Source organism: Cynocephalus volans, chromosome 17, assembly GCF_027409185.1.
Source record: "Cynocephalus volans isolate mCynVol1 chromosome 17, mCynVol1.pri, whole genome shotgun sequence".
Classification (NCBI taxonomy): domain Eukaryota; kingdom Metazoa; phylum Chordata; class Mammalia; order Dermoptera; family Cynocephalidae; genus Cynocephalus; species Cynocephalus volans.
The window spans coordinates 14752287-14758987 of NC_084476.1; positions in this window are offsets into that span (position 1 = coordinate 14752287).

Below are 6701 nucleotides of genomic sequence, written 5' to 3' on the forward strand. Positions count from 1 at the left end.
ACAAGTTCAATAGATAAATCTGCTATCAAACTTCAGGAACTCAATAGAACAGAAAAGTGATGTGGGCATCAGACAAGACCCTGCTGCTGGCATAAAGAAATTGTCAACCTCCTGGTCTTTCACACTCCCTGAGAATCTGCAGATATCCTGAATCCTGGGGATTAATCTCTTGATGGCAGTGGGATTAGAAATCGTTTTTCTTCTTCACTGTGTTATATTCCACCCCCACCCTCCAGTATGAGCATAACATGTTCACTGAAACACTTGAGAATTTGCTCCCAGCAACCTTCCCAGAGGCCTAAGATCGTGCTGATGCTATAGGATTTGGAACATCTACTAAAACTCATAGTTAGCTAATTAGGTATGCTTAATTCCCAATATTACCCTTAACATTGATAGTAGTTAATATTTCATGAACTTCTACCAGGACATAGGCTTTAATAATATTAAATTGTTAAATTTATGTTATCAGAAAACTAAGTTTCAGAGTAGTTAAATAATTAGCCCAAAGTTACAGAAGTAGTCCATCATCAGATGAGTGGAAAAGGAAAGTGTGGTATTTCTATACAATGGAATTCTACTCTGCTAGAAAAAAGAATAAATACGACCATTCGCCACAACATGCATGGACTGAGAGAAAATTATATTAAGTGAAACAAGTCAGGCAGAGAAAGAGAAATACCACATGTTCTCACTTATTTGTGGGAGCTAAAAATAAATAAATAAATAAACACACAAACAAATAAAGGGTGGGGAGGGAAGAAGACACAAGAAACACAACAGTCCCTTGAACTTGTTAAGATAAGTGAATAGATATGATGTAGGAGGGGAGGAGAGACAGGGAGAGGGGAAGAGGCATGGGTAAAGGGTCATAAAAATCAACTACAATGTATAATGAGAAGTTAAAATAAACAAACAAACAAAAAACCACAAAAGTAATAACTGACACAGTCATCATTCCAATCTATTAGTATAATCAGAGGGCCTGCTTGTCACCATTCTGCTGGTCCTGCCCCCTCATTCATTTGTCACAAAATTCTGGACCTCGCCTCTGAATTGTTTCAGAGCTTCGAAATTACTCCAGCCCCCTGTTTGATTTTCTGCCAACACTCATACGTCTAACGACCCTATATTTTATTACCCAAGTCAGGAAACTTTTGTGAGTGACAGGGGAAGATATACAATAATTATGCCAGGACAACAGGTCTACACAAGCCTTTCCTAGGCAAATCAGTATGTACAGTCACTTACACCACACATGAAAATTTGCAAAGGGCTTTTATGTGTATTTAATTGTGTTACTGAACAAACATTTATTGAGTGCTTGTGAAGCAGACAGTACAGTAGTTAATTTTTTTCATGTGACTAGTGTAGAAACAGAGGTGTGAAATCACACACTTGAGGGCAAATAGTACTTTGTGGATTCTCATCTCAAGCATAGGACTTCTGATAGTCTGCCCTAGACACCTGGCCACTCCTCCAGTGGGAGTTAAATCAGAGTTAGAGGTCACATACGGAAGCCCTGGAAAGGGAATCCAGAGAGAGACCATCAGTCTGAAGCATAGGTACCTGACAGAAGAGCCTCTCCAAAGAGCAGAGAGGAACTCAGCCAATGGGTCATCTCAGGCAAGAGGGGACCAGGAGGAGCGCAGGGATTTAACACCTGCTGAGACCTGGCTGCCCGCTGGGATTTACTGGGCCAGGCTTCTGCTTGGAAGTCAAGCATCTCTGGGGAGAAATCCAGAAGTTAATATGTCAACTAAATTCCTCATGTCCAATGGTTGAACAGCAAAAAGGTAACCTTGACTGAAGCTACTCCCTGTGTGAAAGAGGCAGCTGAACACACTCTCCGGGACGAGAAGGGAAGCTGTGAGGTGGAGTTTCATGAAGGGTCTTGGATGGGCCTGTTTCCTCTGTCCTTGCACAAAACACTCTGCTTTGGACTGTCAGAAAATGACAGTCTCACTGTCATTTCTGTGCCTGACTTGTTTCACTTAATATAAGTTTCATTGATAATCTCTTGCATTTGAGCAATATTCATAATGCTAACTCCCATTGATTACTATGCCACATATTGGGTAAATCCTTACTCTCATCACATTTTACATTTCAGGCTGCTGAGCTTCACAGAGTTCAAGCGCAAGGTCATAAAGGCAGGGAGAGTCAAAAATAAAGATTTTAACTGAGAAATGTGTGACACCAGACCCTAAGCACTTAATCACTACCATGTTCCCAAGAATAGATATATGGCATTATTGAGAGACAGTGAAGGAAAGTGTCCACACAGCACTCTGGTGTCTTCAAATCGCAGGAGCACTGACTGCCAACTTAGCTTCAAAAGGACCCCGCTTGGAGCTGCCAGTATGTGCCTGGAATAAGAGATAATACATAAGAGGAGAATGTGTCTGTGAGTCTGTCTCTCAAACATGTAAGGATGCACACACAAACACACACACATTGCCATATCATGATTTCAATTCCCTTTCTTCTACACCTATTCCTGATTAAAATAGTGAGAATGTGAATTATACCAAAAAATTCCTGTAGTCACACACACATGCACACTGACATGAATCTCTCTGACTCATTCTAGATAAAAACAGTCAGCATTTGTATAAGTTTCACACTAAAAATTTACACACAACTGATAAAATATTATCATATACAACACAACACATTTAAACATTACACCTAGTCATCCACATGAAAAAGCACATATCATATTCACTCAATTCACATGCAGTCTTGTAGTGAAACACAACACACTAACATAACCCTAAACAGCACATACACACAGATACACACACACTCACATGCACACCTTACAAAGAAGAAATTAATCTAGCCCTACATAATCAATCTATACTCTTCCTACATGAAGAGAATGGGTGTGTAAGTCCATTGCATACTTAATATACTGGGTAATACAAACAACAGCAAAAACACACATGCACACGCATACATATTCTCACATACACACACACATTAGTGATGACTCCCATATTTCTCTGACCTGTGATAATCTTTGGTGAGTTTAGATACTTTCAGGTCAAGACTGTTATCTGAGACCTCACTTTGTGTTCAGGAAAACCAGTATCCAAGGATCAGAAGAAGTTCCCCTGGCCTAAGGATCTTTCAAATGTTTCATGCCTGTTTTCAAGCAGCAGAAAAATTGGCAAGAAGATCTCCATTCACCAGGAAGATTAATACCCAGGGAGAAATAACCTCAAACTTCTGGCTAGGGAAGGAGCCAGCGGGGACTAATTGCCCAATTTCCTGCTTTCCCCGTGGGAGGGAATTGTGAAGGAACTAGAGGGGCTGAGCCTCAGGAGTCACAGGAGAAGGTGTCCCTGATGTTGATGTTATGAAAAGCAGCAGTGGCCATACTCACCTTGCTTCTGACGTAACCACAGCATGGAGCTGGCTTCTCCACACATCACAGGATGGCCCAGAGTAAAGCCTGACCCTCGCAAACTCCCACACCACTGACCTGCCTCCTCTTGAGCACACATTCCACTGACACCTGGGAGCTTGCAGGTCTCCTCACTGCCCTGAGATACTCTGCAGGACAGGGTCTGAGGCTTGTTCAGGAGGTAGGAGAGTGGCAAGATTGATCCCAAGGGCAATAAACATGGACTGATCTGAGAATGGTAACAGCTCTGTCCCTTACTCACTGGTTGCCCTAAGAAAGACTTTAAGTTCTATGAGGTTCTGTTTCCTCAGATCTTGGGTGTGTAGTAATAGTATCTTGCTCATGAGGTTATTGTGGGAGTTAAATGAAATTCTTTATGCTAAAGCACTAACCTTAGCCACTTTTCTGAAAACCAACTGGCCTAAAGGACTAATCTAATCGGTTTGGCAAACAAAACTTGCATCTTAGGGCTGGTGGGTTGCTCGGTTGGTTAGAGTGCAGTGTTTTAACACCAAGTCAAAAGTTCAGATCCCCACACTGGCCAGGCAACAGCAACAAAAACTATCACCCTAATAATTGTCCTAGTTACTATTACTGTGCAACACACCAACCCCCGAATTAATAACATTAAACAACCATTTTAAAATAATTCTTATTATTTTCATTTGTACATATTTATGGGCTACAGAGTTGACTGTCAGTATTTGTGTCCAGTATGTGATGATGAAATCAGTATTATTAGCATGTTCATCAGCACAAATCATAATTACTTTTTGTGTCCTTTACCTAATTACTCCCTATCCTCCTCCCCCCTGCCTTTCCACCTTTGGAAACTATAGGTCTGTTCTCTCCTTCTGGAAGTTCAACATTTTATTATGGTATTTCATTCTTTCTTTTAAAGAATGATTTATAATGTTCATGAATTTTGTGGGTCAGGAATTCAGAAAAGACACAATCTGTCTCTGATCCACAATGTCTGGAGTCTCAGCTTGAAGAATTGAAGATTGGGTATTACAATTACCTTGAAAGTAAAGAGATTAAATTCACCAGTCAAAAGACATAGAGTGGCTGAGTAGACAGCGTGGTACTGTCATATAAACAGACATTCAGACCAATGGAACAGAATAGACAATGAAGAAATCAACCCACATACTTACAGCCAACTGATCTTTGACAAAGGCAACAAGAACATACGCTGGGGAAAAAACTGCCTCTTTAGTAAATGGTGCAGGGAAAACTGAACATCCGTATGCAAAAGAATAAAACTGGACATATACCTCTCAAAATACACCAAATCAGCTCAAAATGGATTAAAGACTTAAATATAAGAACCAAAACCATAAAATTACTAAAAGAAAACAAAGGGGAAACACTCCAGGGAGTAGGACTGGTCAAAGACTTTATGGATAAGACCCCAGAAGCAAAGTAACAAAAGAAAAAATGGGATTACATCAAACTAAAAAGCTTCTGCACAGCAAAGGAAACAATCAACAGAGCAGAAAGACAACCTATGGAACGGGTGAAAATATTTGCAAACTATATATCTAACAAGGGATTAATATCCAGAATATATAAGAAACTAAAATAACTGCACAGTGAAAAAACCAAATAATTCAATTAAAAAATGGGCAATGAAGACGAGTAGACATTTTTCAAAGGAAGACATACAAATGGCCAACAGGTACATGAAAAATGCTCAGCATCACTAGTCATCAGAGAAATGCAATTCAAATTCACATTGAGATATTATCTCACCCCACTTAGACTGGCCCTTATTACAAAGATTGAGAATAACAAATGCTGGCAAGGTTGTAGGGAAAGAGGAACTGTTCTACACTGTTGGGAGAATTATAAATTAGTACAGTCATTATGGAAAATAGTATGGAGGTTTCTCAAACAACTACAGGTAGAACTACCAAATGATCCAGTAATTCTACCACTGGGTTTATATCCAAAGGAATGGAATCATCACTCCAAAGGGATACCTGCACTTCCATGTTCATTGCAGCTCTATTTACAATAGCCAAATTGTGGAACTAACCTAAATGTCCATTGATGGATGACTGGATAAGGAAAATGTGGTATATATACACAAGGGAGTACTACTCAGCCATAAAAAAGAATGAAATTCTGCCATTTGCAGCAACATGGATGAGCCTGGAGATAATTATGCTAAGCAAAAAAACCCAGGTACAGAAAGAGAAATACCACATGTCCTCACTCATAACGGGGTGCTAAGGAAGGAAGGAAGAAAGGAAGGGAAAAAATGAAAAGACCAAATAATACACTGAACTTTCAGAAGGAGAGAAGAAACCTAAGGATGTCAGAGATGTTGGGGTTGGGTGATGGAGGGAGGGGGTTGAGGAGTGACTGGTCAGGTAAGGATCATAAAGAATAAGAGGAAGGAATAAGCTAAAAAAAAATCCCCCAGATATAAATGAACTGAATTCCTCATTTAAAAGATATAGACTGACTGAATGGATAAAAAACTAGATCCAACTGTATGCTGCCTACAAGAAACTCTCTTCACCTGTAAAGACACACAAAGACTAATAGTGAAGAGTAGAAAAAGATATTTCACTCAAATGAAAGCAAAAATGAGCTGGAGTAGCTACACTTATATTGGATAAAATAGACAATAAGCCAAAAACAATAAAAAGAGAAAAAGAAGGTCATTACATGATGTTAAAGGGATCAGGAAAATGTGGTATATATACACAAGGGAAAAAGGAAGGGAAAGAGAGAGTTTCAGAATTGGCTCATGTGATTGTGGGGGCTGACAAGTCCAAATTCCATAGGGTAGACTGGTAGGGTGGAAACTCAGACAGTACTTTATGCTTTAGTCTTGAGACAAAATTTCTTCTTTCCAGGGAACCTCAATTTTAGCTTTACTCTTAAGGCCTTCAACTGATTAGATGAGAACCACTCACACTATTGAGGGTAATCTCCTTTACTTCAACTCAACTACTTGTACATTTAAACGACATCTACAAAATGTATGTACTCTCTGAAGCACCACTTTAATTAGTATTTGATTAAATAATTTGGTAGCATAGCCTAGCCAAGTTGACACATTAAATTAGACATCACAATGGGAAGGTTACAGTGTCATCCAAAGAATACTCACTCACAGAGAATTATGGAGATAGAGTGCCTGGGTAAGAACAGGTTAGCAACGAAGAAGGATACTGTAACATCTCTACAGGCAAAAGAAATCAAGGTGAATTATGAGGCCACTGAGTGCAGCCACCCCAATAACATGATCTGATCTCTTGCCCAGTTTTCAGAG